Genomic DNA, 15960 nt, shown 5'->3' on the forward strand with positions numbered 1-15960 from the left:
TAAATCTCAGGTATCCATAACGTGCTACGAGCTAACCCAGAAGAAGCACAGCCACAAGCTAAGAACAAATGGGAAAAAGCACTTCACTCACAATTCACAGCTCCAACATGGTCCATGGCCCTCACATCCACACGTGAGGTATCGCGCAACGCACGTTTCAGATACACCCAGCTCCACTACCTGCACCAGATGTACCTGACTCCACACCGAATCCATCACATGTACCCCCAAGCTAGTTCTGATTGTCCAAGATGTGGGAACACAGAAGCTGATTTCTTGCACATGACCTGGAACTGCCCACCACTACTCCGAGTATGGCAATACATCACACAACAAACTGCTACATGGCTGGGTATTACCCTAGCACTTACCCCTGAGTCCTGCCTATTGGGTATCAGACACAAACGTAGCAAAGATAAACAAAAAAACAGATGCGCAGATCTAGCATTTGTCATCCTCAAATGACTCATCGCCACACAGTGGAAATCACCTAGCGCCCCAGATTCCCGCCACTGGAAAACTGACGTACAGCGTTGGGTCAATGCAGAAATACAGGTGTTGCACACATTACGTGATAGTGGAGTGGTAGTCAAGCATGCTGATATATGGGACTCCGTAGCGGATCAACTACAGGAAAAGGATGATACACGACCTCCCTAGTCTTCTGGAAAAATACTGATCCGAGACATCACAACCAACATATTTCCTATATACAACTACCTAGACCTGAAAACTCATTCGAACACAGATGATAAGAATATAAACACACACCCTAGATATACAGCCGCGAAACTATATCCACAAAGGTACACTCCACCCACGACAAATGCATCCTGTTCGAAATCATTACCCTACACCCTGATCGCCCCATAGACCTCCCCCCCCACGGCGGACTTACCCCCTACATCAGACCACCAAACAACAGACTCGCGACCACTTATCAAACAGAGTATAATCTTCATACCTTTCTATTATCTATTTTTATTTTTATTTTTCTCTTTTTCTTTTTTCCCACTCTATTCTTATCTTTTATAAGTATTTTAGTAGTATCCGCTTTGTTTATGTTATAAATGCAATAAAAAGATTTAACAAAAAAAGAGGACACAGGGGCATGTATACCTGTACTTGGCACTCTACAGAGGTGGGATGGAGTGCCACATGGCCTGCATTACGGAAGGGCCTAGCCTACGGAACTCGCCCTGGCCTAGGGAAACCCACAGGCCTCCTCCCCCACCCAGACACCTTCACTGCGCGCAAAGTCCACAGAATGATGTTGTACTCACCCCCTTGTGTCTGCTGTGATGCCCTCAAGCGCCCATCCAACTCAGGGTAGGCCACCGCCAGGATCCAGAACATCAGGGGGGTCATGGTGCGACGGGCACCCTTCCCACGTTGGGAAGCCATCCCCAGCTGAGCCTCCGCCGTCTTCTTGCTCCAGCGGCGAATGTCCTCCCATCTTTTACGGCAGTGGGTGCTCCGTCTCTGGTGGACCCCCAAGGTCCGGACGTCCTTGGGGATGGCACGCCAAATATCCTTCTTCTGGTGGGCGCTGACCTACATGACATGTACAGGGGAAGAAGAGAAGTCATTACCAACTGCACCGTCGAAGTGAGTGGCCCACATCCCTACCTTTGCCTTGTGGCACATGCATTCACAGTCCTTCATACTCGCAGAACTCTGCCCCCTTCCTTCTTACAACCAGCCCTCTCCACCCAGGCATAGCCCATACAACTTGTTCCCTGCGTACTCACCTGTTGGTCTGGAGGACCGTAGAGTAGCGTGTACTGGGGGAGGACCCCGTCCACGAGCTTCTCCAACTCCTTTGCAGTGAAGGAAGGGGGTCGTTTCCCCAGACGCATGAGCCATTGTCTCTTCCAGACCGAGGTCACAGCAGCACTTGCAGTATAGGTCCTCTCCTGTCGACGATCAGGTATCGAGTGATTCAACAGATAGAAAATGCCGGCGCACATCGTCATTGGCTCCTGGGACCCATAGGGTCCAATGTTAACCAATGCAGCATTGCGCAGCGGTCTTCGACCGCCTACCGCTACGGTGAACAATGCCAGCGCAGTTACCTCACATCCCATTGTCCCAGTTTAGAGGTCAGACAGCCGCCCTTTCAGGGGCCCACATGGCTTCATTTTCAACTGCGTCACACATACCTAGGCCTGGACTCAACACACATACAGACAACTTTTTGGATTATGTTTCGTGTTCTGTGTGGCTGTGGGTACATACCTCTGAGTTGCTTGACTCTGTGGTCGCTGTTTTCCTTCCTAGGCACCGTCAGCTGGGACATGTGAGGAGATGCGGAATCCTCCGGTGTACCGACCGCTGGTGGACCTGTTCACAATGGAGGAGTGACATTTAATCATCACCTACAGGTTTGACGGTGCCACAATCCAGGAACTGTGTACCCAGTTGGAGCCTGACCTGATGTCAGCTATCCGCCATCCCACAGGGATCCCCCCTCAAGTGCAGGTGCGATCAGTGCTCCATTTCCTAGCAAGTGGGTCATTTCAAACAACAGTGGCCATGGCATCAGGGATGTCCCAGCCTATCTTTTCCAACGTGTTGTCCAGAGTGTTGTCTGCCCTGCTAAAACACATGAGGAGCTACATCATTTTCCCTCAGGTAGAGGATTTGGATACTGTTAAAGGTGACTTCTATGCCCTTGGACATATCCCTAACATCATAGGTGCCATTGATGGGACCCATGTGGCTTTGGTCCCCCTCCACAGGAGTGAACAGGTGTACAGGAATTGGAAGAGTTATCATTCCATGAATGTACAGATGGTATGTTTGGCAGACCAGTACATCTTCCAGGTAAATGCTATGTTCCCTGGCTCAGTGCATGACGCCTACATCCTGTGGAATAGCAGCATCCCTTATGTGATGGGTCAAGTCCAGAGGCACTGTGTGTGGCTATTAGGGGATTCTGGTTACCCCAACCTGTCATGGCTACTGACCCCAGTGAGGAATCCAAGGACCAGGGCAGAGGAACGCTACAATGAGGCACATGGGCGGACTAGGAGGGTGATCGAACACACCTTCGGCCTCCTGAAGGCCAGGTTCAGGTGCCTCCATATGACAGGTGGTTCCCTATTCTACTCACCAAGGAAGGTGTCCCAGATCATCATCGCCTGCTGTATGCTTCACAATCTTGCTTTGCGACGCCAGGTGCCTTTTCTGCAGGAGGATGGTCCAGATGACGGTGTTGAGGCAGCTGTGGAGCCTGTGGACGGTGATGAGGAGGAAGCAGAGGAAGAAGACATTGACAACAGGGACTCAGTCATCCAGCAATATTTCCAGTGACACACAGGTGAGAACACTTTCTTGCCTACTACAAGTACTTTCACACTTCTACCTCTATCCTGTCTGTCAATTTCAAGCAGTATTTGATAACTGAGTTTTACATTTCCATTACGGTTTCACAGGTGTGGTTACCAACGTGTGTCATCTGCTTGCATTCTTCATGGACTTGTGATGTTTGACATAGGTATGTTGACATTACAATTGAGAACGGATTTTGTCACTGTCATAGCTAATACACATTTTCAAAATCACAGTCTGACTCCAGATTGTTTTGTGCTTCAAGGGTGTTTATTGAAGTGCTAAATATTGGAGGGGGTGGTAAAATGGTGATGGGTGATGTTTGGAGGAATGTCCATGGCAGAGTCCAGTCTATTAGTCTTACAGGTGCACTGCCCATATGAGCATAGGAAGTGGAGCGAATATGACACTAAACCACTACTACCTAAACAACTACTACTTAAACAACGACTTCCCAACACCGAAAAAACCTATAAAACGAATTATTTTACAACGAAGTCTAAACATCGAAAAAAAACATTAACTAAATTATTCCTGAACAACGAACACCTATTTAACGACTACGAAAACCACTAAATCACAAATATTCCACTAAACCACTACTATGTAAACCACGACTACCTAAACAACGACTCCCCAAATACCTACTACCTAAACAACGACTACCCCAAAAAATATTACCTAAATAACGACTCCCCAAATAACGAATACCCAAACAAACTACTACCCAAACAACGAATACTTAAACAACGAATCCTAAAATAACTACTACCCAAACAACCGACTAGCCAAACAACGAATACCCAAACAAATACAAACACCGAAAACGCCAAAACACCTAATATATTTAAAACGAACTCCAAACAACGAAAAATATTAATAATTAATATCACAACTAAACAATAACGATTAATAAATAAAATATTAAAACCACTACAGTACTACGTAAAAAATAAACGAAATCGAAAATAACAATATATTTCCTACATACAGAAAACAAAACATCACAAAAATCCAAAACATATAAACACCGTTTTAAATCAAAATAAATAATACTTAAATAATTATAAAACAAACACAACACTAAAAAAAAAAACTACATAAAACGATAGTCCTACAACACTTTCTACATAACCCAGGAAGTACTTCCTCTATTAAACAAACGAGAACGAACAGAAAAAAAAATACAAACTACAAAACAAATACACTCCACAATTATATATATCTAACATCACAAACGAATTCATAATAAAAAAACACATCGAAAACACATTCAATTTACAAATAAAACAATACTTACAAAAACACATATAAATACCAACGACCTCCATTTTCTAATCGTTACTACACCGAACAACTTACAGAGAAGACGAGCATATCACTACGGAAAAGAATTAAAATATAATTTATCCAACACCGCCATCTACTGAGATAACAAGGTAAAATATCCATAAATAAATATAAAGAAATTTACTAACCTATACCACAGCTAAAATAATATATAAATAATGTACCTTTCGTACTATTTTGTTACAGGCATAAATATCAAGAATCTGACCAAAAAGATAAACACCACACCTTCACCATCAAAGGTAAACCATTACCATTATTCAAAAATAATTTCACTAAACCATAAACAATTGCATTAAAAAAGTGTTAAATAACGAATACCATAATATAATTAAAATATATATATAAAATATTAAATCTACAAATTAGTTTAAAAAATAAATTAATTCACCTAATAAATTTAACCAAAAACCAAATATTATTCGCCAAATTTCAAACCTACTAAAAAAATTACTTCTAAATCAAAAAAACTAAATAATTAATAAAACAAAAGAATAAACTAAATAATACACTCTTTCTTATTTCTTACAGACTCCAAGAATACAAAAAAACACCAGAAGACATAAAAAAGTGAAATAAATCAATTTAAAACAAAATAACATCTGAAATAAGAAAATAAACTCAAAGTAAGTATAATATTTTCATTATAACATACAACCAGATTTTGTAGTTAAATAAAACTAAACAAACATTCTTATTCAAATACCCCTTAACTTAACACCAAACACATAAATTCAATACAATTAAAAACACTTCACAAACACAGTACATATATTATATAAAAAAAATAACTATTACAACTCCACCAAACACTTACCTCTAAACAGCTGCTGGACTATAAACATAAATAAATTTCACAACAAAACACCAACTTCCAAAACAACTAGTACCTTAACAACAAGGACAGAACACCAACCTTGTTCTTACTACTAATAATTTTACCACAAATGCCTTAACAACAATATTTCATTGTAAAAGCATTCTTAATAAAAGCATTACTAATAATCACCATTCAACCTACATCCCTCACCCCACCCCCCCAACCACACCCCAACACCTAAAACCCCCTGACCCCCCACCCCCTCCCCAAAACCAAAAACGCCCCACCCCCCCAATCCCACCCCAAAACCTAAAACCCCCTAACCCCCACCTCCTCCCCAAAACCAAAAACGCCCCACCCCCCAACCCACCCAAAAACCTAAAACCCCCTAACCCCCACCTCCACCTCCACCTCAAAACCAAAAACACCCCACCCCCCAACCCACCAAAAAACCTAAAACCCCCCAACCCCCCCACCCCCTCCCCAAAACCAAAAACACCCCACCCCCCCAACCCCACGCCAAAACCGAAAAACCCCTGACCCCCCACCCCCTCCCCAAAACCAAAAACGCCCCAACCCCCAACCCCACGCCAAAACCAAAAACCCCCTGACCCCACACCCACTCCACAAAACCAAATACGCCCTACCCCCCAACCCCACGCCAAAACCTAAAACCCCCTGACCCCACACCCACTCCCCAAAACCAAAAACGCCCCACCCCCCAACCCCACCCCAAAACCTAAAACCCCCTCACCCTCCACCACTTCCCCAAAACCAAAACCCCCCAACCCCCCCACCCCTCCCCAAAACCAAATACGCCCCACCCCCCAACCCCACGCCAAAACCTAAAAACCCCTGACCCCACACCCACTCCCCAAAACCAAAAACGCCCCACCCCCCAACCCCACCCCAAAACCTAAAACCCCCTCACCCTCCACCACTTCCCCAAAACCAAAAACGCCCCACCCCCAACCCCACCCCAAAACCTAAAACCCCCTCACCCTCCACCACTTCCCCAAAACCAAAAACACCCCACCCCCCAACCCCATCCCAAAGCCTAAAACCCCCTGACCCTCCACCCCTCCCCAAAACCAAAAACACCCCACCCCTGCAAACCCACCGCAAAACCTAAAACCCCTCACCCCAACCCCCTCCCCAAAACCAAAAACACCCCACCCCCCCAACCCCACCCCAAAACCTAAAACCCCCTCACCCCAACCCCCTCCCCAAAACCAAAAACGCTGCACCCCCCCAACCCCACCCCAAAACCTAAAACCCCCTAACCCCCCTCCCCAAAACCTAAAACCCCCCACTAACCTAATTACCTCAATAAATAACACACAATCACCAAATATAAAAGATAACAAACCACCTACACCAAACACATACAAATAGAACACATTATAGATTAATTAACTTACTAAGTAGTAAACTAAATCCACCACAAATTTAATAATAAAAACTGCAAACTTCTTTTAACCTATTTCTTTTATATTATTTACAGATATTTCACAAATGGCATTGCAAGGAGAAGCAAGTTACATAACCTCAAGAACCGGAAACCAGCTACTAAAGTATAAAGGTTATCTTTATTGCAGAGACAAGGTTGTCAACCTCAGGAGCCATTGGAGGTGTGTACAATTCTACTCTTCACATTGTAGAGGCAGAGCTGTAACTCTAGAAAACACAGTTGTTAAGACATCAGATCACAACCACTCTGCCTCTGCAATAGAAATTGAGATAAGAGAAAACATACAAAAAATAAAAAACATTGCACACACCTCCAATGACTCCTGCGGACAAGTTATAAGGGAGGTAGTACAAAATATTCCAGTACAGATTTCTGGTAGCATGCCTTCTGTACCAAACCTTAGGAGAATATTTCAACGAGAAAGACTGGCAAGTAATCCCCAAAATATAACACCACAAACCTATGAAGACATTAACATCCCCCCAGAACTAACAATTACCTTCTCCAAAGAAACTTTCCTCATTCACGACAACGAAAACCCTCAAAAAAGAATTTTAATATTCAGCACAACATCCAACTTACTAATCCTACTAAATAGTGAAATTTGGATGATGGATGGAACTTTTAAATCTACACCCCATCCATTCACTCAAATTTACACCATACATGCCACAAAAAATAACACTACAATCCCCCTAGTATATGCATTTCTACCTGATAAACATTCCTCTACATACAATGAATTTTTATCAACAATCAAAAACAAAACATTAAATAAAACACCTAGAAAAGTAATACTAGATTTCGAATTATCAATGATAAATACAATACTAAAAATATATCCACAAACCCAAATTCAAGGATCCTTTTTCCACATTTCACAAGCATATTGGCGTAGAATACAAAAATCATCCCTAAGTAGAGAATATTTCTCAGATTGCATACTACAATTTGAATTAAAAATACTCACAGCATTATGCTTTGTACCACCTACAAAAGTAGATGAGTATTACAACGCAATAACAGAGTCTAACTATTATACACAAAATGAAGACAAATTAGAACCCTTACTAAATTACTTTGAAGAAACCTGGATTGGACACCTAAACAGATCTGGTCGCAGACGGAAGCCAAGATTTCCAATAGAATGGTGGAACTGCTACCAAACCTGTTTAGAAGGTGGTGCAAAGACTAATAATGCCATTGAAGGATGGCACAACGCCTTCAATAAAGTAATAGGTAAACCCCACCCAAACCTGTTTTATTTCATGGAAATTTTGAAAAAGGAACAAAGTTTCCAAGAAATGAGACTTGCTCAATCACTGTCAGGTAGCCTGAACCCACGCACAAGTAAAAAAAGCAAAGAAATGACCGAAAGAATTTTGGAAAAAATACAACAATAACACCATCAGAGTACCTCAACAGTCTAGCATATAATCTACATTACTAACAACCACTAACCTACTGAAAAATTACTCGCCAGTTCTAAAAAACACCAAACACCATCAATTAAATTGGCATTTTTCAATTTTTATTTACACTAAATTTACACAACAAAAATTGTTCTTACCTTTCAAGTTTTCATGTCTTTATCCAAACATGTGATGCTGAATAAATCTTCTTCATTAATATAGAAAGAATCATCTCATATTTAGAAAAGAAAAAAAAAAACATTAGTCATCCAAAAACAAATATAAAATATTCATATTGCATGGATGATAAAAAAAACAACTCTATATACTATAAAAACAATGAAAGAAATAAAATATAATACTTTACCAAACCAGAAATTCGAGAAATATCTAAAAAACGTAAAATACCAAATATACTTTTTTTTACCAAAAAAAAGTAATAAAATTAATCACCTACTAACCAAAGCCACATCATTAATTAAAACATTAACTATCAAGAAAAAGACATGAAAACAATATAAAGGATACTACTAACACAAAATAAAAAATTAATCACAAAACCTATTACAATGAAGTAAAAACAATTTTCATAAACCGAACAACTAACTCCCTCAAAAATCCCAAAACTAAATTTATCAAAAAAATATACAATTCTTTCCAACTACTACAAAAGCAGTATAATCATTTGTAAGATAAAACACTGCTAAACAAATTTGTTTACTTTTACGAAACCACTATCGTATTAAAAAATATACAATAACAAATAATTAAACATAAGAAACATAACAAACACCGAAAATCTACTACCTACCTTATAACTACCTCCGACAACTATTTCTGTAATAAAAATACCCTACTGCATACTGTAAAAAAAATTATAATCCCACTTACCTGAACGAGGTCTCCGCTTCCGTCCTATCTTGACCGCGACGCTCCACCGACTGAATACAGAAGACGTCAAACAACGTAAACATGGAAGAGCACAAAAAATAGAAAACTGACTATTTCACTCATAGACTATAATAGGGAAAATAAGAAAATACCACAGAAAATAGATAAAGAAATATAAAAAAAAACAAAAAAAATGTCTATAAATCTGTAAATATCAATAAATAATTTAAAACACTTTTTTTGCAGTTTTTAAACTTGATTATGTTCAAAATAAAAAATATATAAAAAAAAATGAATGGTATTTTTATTTTAAAAAAATTAAATTTACATGAAAGAAAACATTATTGCAAATGCAAACATTTCTAACACCAAAAAATAAATAAATTCTATATATAATCTACAAATAATTATTTTATTAATTAATTTTTAGAAATAATATTAGGACAAATTAATATATGTATAACATTATACATCCAAAAAAATAATTACAAAATATGAATAATATTAATTACATCAGATCAACAAAAAAAATCAAAATAAAAAATAAAAAACATTTTAACAAATTTTAAAAATCACAATTTCTTTTTTAAATCTAAAAATATTTAAAATACAAAAATGTAACATTATTATATTCCAAAATCTACTATACCAACTACTATACTATTAAAAAATCAAATACATTTTTTTAAACATAACTATTTTTAAATACAATTATTTTTACACAACAAAAAAATACAAAACCTAAAAATATAACACAAAAAAATAATTCACCCATAATAAAAAATTATAAACTATCAATACATGTCCAAATCATGATCCACCAATAAACCAAATTGCATCCCCAAAAAAATAAATAACATTAAAAAAAACAACTCAAACATAGAAAAAAAAACTAATCATAAGAACAATACCCCAACCATAAACCCTACATCCCCTATATCCCACCCCTAATTCTAAATATACTTTCAATAAAAAAATAAAAAAATAACCAAATACAATAAATAATACCAGACTACTAATATACTTTCCCACCCATAACTCCTAGATCCCATATGTCCCACCCCTAAACCCACAACATAAATTCCAAATTTTAATAAAATACAATAACTTAAATTAATACCCAAGTATTAATACACTTCCCCATCCATAACCCCTACATCCCATATATCCACCACCAAAACCCACAACATAAATTGCAAAATTTAATAAAATACAATTACTTAAATTAATACCCAAGTATTAACACACTTCCCCACCCATAACAACCACAACCCAAACATTCCAAAAATTAATCCACAATATACCCTTAATAAAAGATAAAAACATAATTAAAGTCCTAAAAAAATACTCAAATATGAATACACTACCCCACACCAATTTCACAAAACAAAAATAAAATACCCAACTACGTAAATTAACACCCAATTACTAATACACTTCACCACCATAAGCCCTACATCCCATATATCCTGCACCTAAAACCACAACATAAACTACAATGTTAACAAAATACAATTACTTAAATTAATACCTAAGTATTAATACACTTCCCCACCCATAACCCCAACATCTCATATATCCCGCCCCTAAACCCACAACATAAATTACAACATATAAAAAAACACAAGTACTTAAATTAATACCTGAGTATTAATACACTTGCCCACCCATAACCCCTACATCCCACATATCCCGCCCCTAAACCAACAACATAAATTACAACATATAAAAAACACAAGTACATAAATTAATACCTGAGTATGAATACACTTCCCCACTCATAACCCCTACATCCCACATATCCCGCCCCTAAACCCACAACATAAATCACAACATATGAAAAAACACAAGTACTTAAATTAATACCTGAGTATTAATACACTTCCCCACCCATAACCCCAACATCCCATATATCCCACCCCTAAACCCACAACATAAATTACACCATATAAAAAAACACAAGTACTAATACACTTCCCCACCCATAACCCCTACATCCCATATATCCCGCCCCTAAACCCACAACATAAATTACACCATATAAAAAAACACAAGTTCTAAAATTAATACCTGAGTATTAATACACTTCCCCACCCATAACCCCTACATCCCATATATCCCGCCCCTAAACCTACAACATAAATTACAACATATAAAAAAACACAATTACTTAAAATAATACCTGAGTATTAATACACTTCCCCACCCATAACCCCTACATCCCATATATCCCGCCCCTAAACCAATAACATAAATTACAACATATAAAGAAACACAAATACTTAAATTAATACCTGAGTATTAATACACTTTCCCACGCATAACCCCTACATCCCATATATCCCGCCCCTAAACCCACAACATAAATTACACCATATAAAAAAACACAAGTTCTAAAATTAATACCTGAGTATTAATACACTTCCCCCCCATAACACCTACATCCCACATATCCCGCCCCTAAACCTACAACATAAATTACAACATATAAAAAAACACAATTACTTAAAATAATACCTGAGTATTAATACACTTCCCCACCCATAACCCCTACATCCCATATATCCCGCCCCTAAACCAATAACATAAAATACAACATATAAAGAAACACAAATACTTAAATTAATACCTGAGTATTAATACACTTTCCCACGCATAACCCCTACATCCCATATATCCCGCCCCTAAACCCACAACATAAATCACAACATATGAAAAAACACAAGTACTTAAATTAATACCTGAGTATTAATACACTTCCCCACCCATAACCCCAACATCCCATATATCCCACCCCTAAACCCACAACATAAATTACACCATATAAAAAAACACAAGTACTAATATACTTCCCCACCCATAACCCCTACATCCCATATATCCCGCCCCTAAACCAACAACTTAAATTACAACATATAAAAAAACACAAGTACTTAAATTAATACCTGAGTATTAAAACACTTCCCCACCCATAACCCCTACATCCAATATATCCCGCCCCTAAACCAACAACATAAATTACAACATATAAAAAAACACAAGTACTTAAATTAATACCTGAGTATTAATACACCTCCCCACCCATAACCCCTACATCCCATATATCCCGCCCCTAAACCCACAACATAAATTACAACACATAAAAAATACAAAAGTACTTAAAATAATACCTGAGTATTAATACAATACCCCACCCATAACACCCACAACCCATAGAATTCATTACTTAATCCACACAATATACTTTAAAAAACTAAACATATAATAATTAAACCCTAAACAAATAAAAAAACAAAACACAAAACTCACCTTAAAATTCATCAAAAAATAATTCACTTACCATAAAATGTGTTGTTCTGGCATTAGTTGTTAAGGTAAAATTGTTGTTAAACCAGTAGTTTTTCAAAACTTCGTTGTTAAGACCCAGTAGTTCTTCAAGATTCGTTGTTAAAGCAAGTAGTAATTTAAACGTAGTTGTTAAGGTTGTTTCCCAGTGGAGCTGAGGCAGTTCCAATATGGACTGGGTTACAAAGTGGGACAGTGGGATGACAATCAGTGTGGTCTCATTTCTTGGCGGGGGTCTTGCTATCGTGCTCTGTCCTGTTCCTGGATCTCAGGGACCGCTTGCAGGGTGGTTCTCCGTCTGCAGGGGGTGGGGTGCTGGTGTGGTGGTCCTGTGGCGGGCGTCCTGTCCACTAGTGCCGGCGGAGGTGGTGGGCAGTTCATCGTCCATGCTTGTGTCAGGAGCCCCTTGGAGTGCCGCGGTGTCCCTCATGGTGTTCAGTATATCCTTCAGCACCCCTACGATGGTGCCCAGGGTGGAGCTGATGGTTCTGAGTTCCTCCCTGAACCCCAAATACTGTTCCTCCTGCATGCGCTGGGTCTCCTGAAACTTGGCCAGGACCGTAGCCATCGTCTCCTGGGAGTGGTGGTATGCTCCCATGATGGAGGAGAGGGCCTCGTGGAGAGTGGGTTCCCTTGGCCTGTCCACCCCCTGTCGCACGGCAGCCCTCCCAGTTCCCCTGTGTTCTTGGGCCTCCGTCCCCTGGACCGTGTGCCCACTACCACTGCCCCCAGGTCCCTGTTGTTGTTGGGGTGGTGGGTTATCCTGGGTTCCCTCTAGTGGTGGACACACAGCTGATTGACGTGTCCTGGGGACGGAGGTATGGGCCCGCTGGTTAGGTACTGTGCTGGTGTTTCCAGAGGGTAGAAGATCTGTGTTGGGCTGTGCCTGTGCGAGGGGAACCGACTGTCCCGAGGCCCACAATGGTCCGGGCTGGTCATCTGGATCCAGTTGGCCAGAGCTGCTGTCATCACTGTGGGCCACTTCTGTGGGTGGGGTAGAGATGTCTGGACCCTCCTATCCGGTGACGTTGGGTAGTGGTCCTGCAGGGGTGTAAAAGCATGATTATTGCCTCTGTGTGTGTCATGGTGTGCAATGGGTGGGTGAGCCTGTACCCCAGTTCTAGCATTCCTGTGTGGGGGCTTGTGTGATGATGGTTGGGGGGGTGTTATGGGTATGTGCTGTGGGCATGCTTTAGTGAGGGGTGTCCATGCTTTGTTGTGTCATGCAGGGCTTGGTGTTGGGATGTGTGGTTTGTGTTATTAGTACATTAGTGAGGACTTGGAGTGATAGGAGAGGGGGTGAGGGTGGGGGTCTGTGATAGCATGCAGGTAGGGTGGGGGATATGATAGTTAAGATTTGACTTACCAGAGTCCATTCCTCCACCGACTCCTCCGAGGCCCTCAGGATGCATAATGGTCAAGACCTGCTCCTCCCATGTTGTTAGTTGTGGGGGAGGAGGTGGAGGTCTGCCGCCAGTCCGCTGTACCGCAATGTTGTGTCTTGAGGCCACGGAACGCACCTTCCCCCGTAGGTCGTTCCACCTCTTCCTGATGTCCTCCCGATTTCTTGGGTGCTGTTCCACTGCGTTGACCCTGTCAACTATTCTTCGCCATAGCTCCATCTTCCTAGCTATGGAGGTGTGCTGCACCTGTGATCCAAATAGCTGTGGCTCTACCCGTACGATTTCTTCCACCATGACCCTGAGCTCCTCCTTGGAGAACCTGGGGTGTCTTTGCAGTACCATGGGGTGGTGTAGGTGATGTGTGGGGTGGTGTATGTGGTGATGAGTGTGGTGATGTGTAGTGGTGTGTGGTGTTTTGTGCGTGGATGTTGTGTGGGTGATGGTGTTGTGTGCCTCTGTGTGGTGGGGTTGTCTATGCTGTGCAGACTCTCTGGCCTTCGTCAATAATTTTTGGTCATAGGGGTTTGTGGGTGATGTGGGTGTGTGTTTTATATTGTGTTCGGTGTGTGGGAGTGGTGTTTGTATGTGTATCAGATGTGTGTATTTGGAATTGTCCAATGTGGCGGTGTTTTGGAGATGTGTGTGTATTTTGAGCGCAGCGGTGTGTACCGCCAATGGAATACAGCGGTTGAAAGACCGCCGCGTGAATTCGTGGGTTGTGATAGCATGGGCGTGTTTCTGTTGGCCTGACGGTGGAGGTTTTGTTTTCGCCAGTTTATCACTGACCTTTGGTGTGGCGGACTTGTGTGGGTGTCTGAATTTTGGCAGATTCTGAGATGTGGGTTATAATAGCTGTGGCGGATTCCTGCAGCCACCGCAGTGTATTGGCAGTCTTCTACACGGCGGTAAGCGGCTTTTACCGCCAATGTTGTAATGACCCCCATAGACATAAAGCCCAGATGGACCCAGGCTATCCCAGGCTAAGAGTGTAGGTCACATCACAGAAGGGCTATATACTGTTCAGGGTGTATGTTTTTTTGAGCAACCAGGGGATCTTCCACAAGTGGATATTGGCACCAATTGGTCCATAAAGCACCTATGTTCTCCAGAAGTATTTCAGTTCTATTCTACAATATAGAACCTCTGAGTGGCTATATAGAAGTACCGAAATTTAGAGACTCCTAATCCTCCATCTGATGGGAGCATATTGTTGCCACTCCAGCATTCAGGGTTTCTTTCCTTTCCAGATGAATCTCTCTAATAAACGTTGTTCTCGAGCAGCACACCCCAAAGTGGTTGCAGGGGGGGACACCTCCATGACATACAGTATTTTTGGCAAAAAGGTCATTTTAATCACTGCCATGCGCCGTAAGTATGAAAGGCATCACATCTGCCAGCTTTGCAGGTTTTTTTAGTCATGTGTACAAAAGTTGGCATAGTTTGGGTCTGCTGTGCGTTCAAACCCAAGCAGGTGAGGTGATGTAGCCCCCAGCAGAATGGACTCAGCTCATGAAGGGTGGCCTGTGTCTCCCTTGCATTTTCTTTGAACCCAGAGACCTCTCTGCATTAGTCCAACTCTCGACTGAGTGGAGGGAAGGTGGTTAGCATTTTGATCAATGTCATAAGGACAATGTCCACATAAAGTGCTATTTTGTGTTCCATTTGCCTGAATCTGACCCCAGTAATATCTGGGTTTCTACAGATTGGCTCTGCTAAGGGCTCCATTTAAAGGGCAAAGAGAAGTGGGAACAGGGGGCAGTGTTGACAGGTATCCCTCGGTATCACATTTGTGCCTGATATTGTCCTGTTGACCCTGTCCCAAGCATCAGGCTGTTTATAGCCACTAAACACAAAGTTCCAAAATTAAGAACCTATTCCATCTCTGATTAGGATCTTGCTGAGGAAGACCCACTGTACCCTCTCAAACACCTTCTC

This window comes from Pleurodeles waltl, chromosome 3_1 (assembly GCF_031143425.1).
Source record: "Pleurodeles waltl isolate 20211129_DDA chromosome 3_1, aPleWal1.hap1.20221129, whole genome shotgun sequence".
Taxonomy (NCBI): Eukaryota; Metazoa; Chordata; class Amphibia; order Caudata; family Salamandridae; genus Pleurodeles; species Pleurodeles waltl.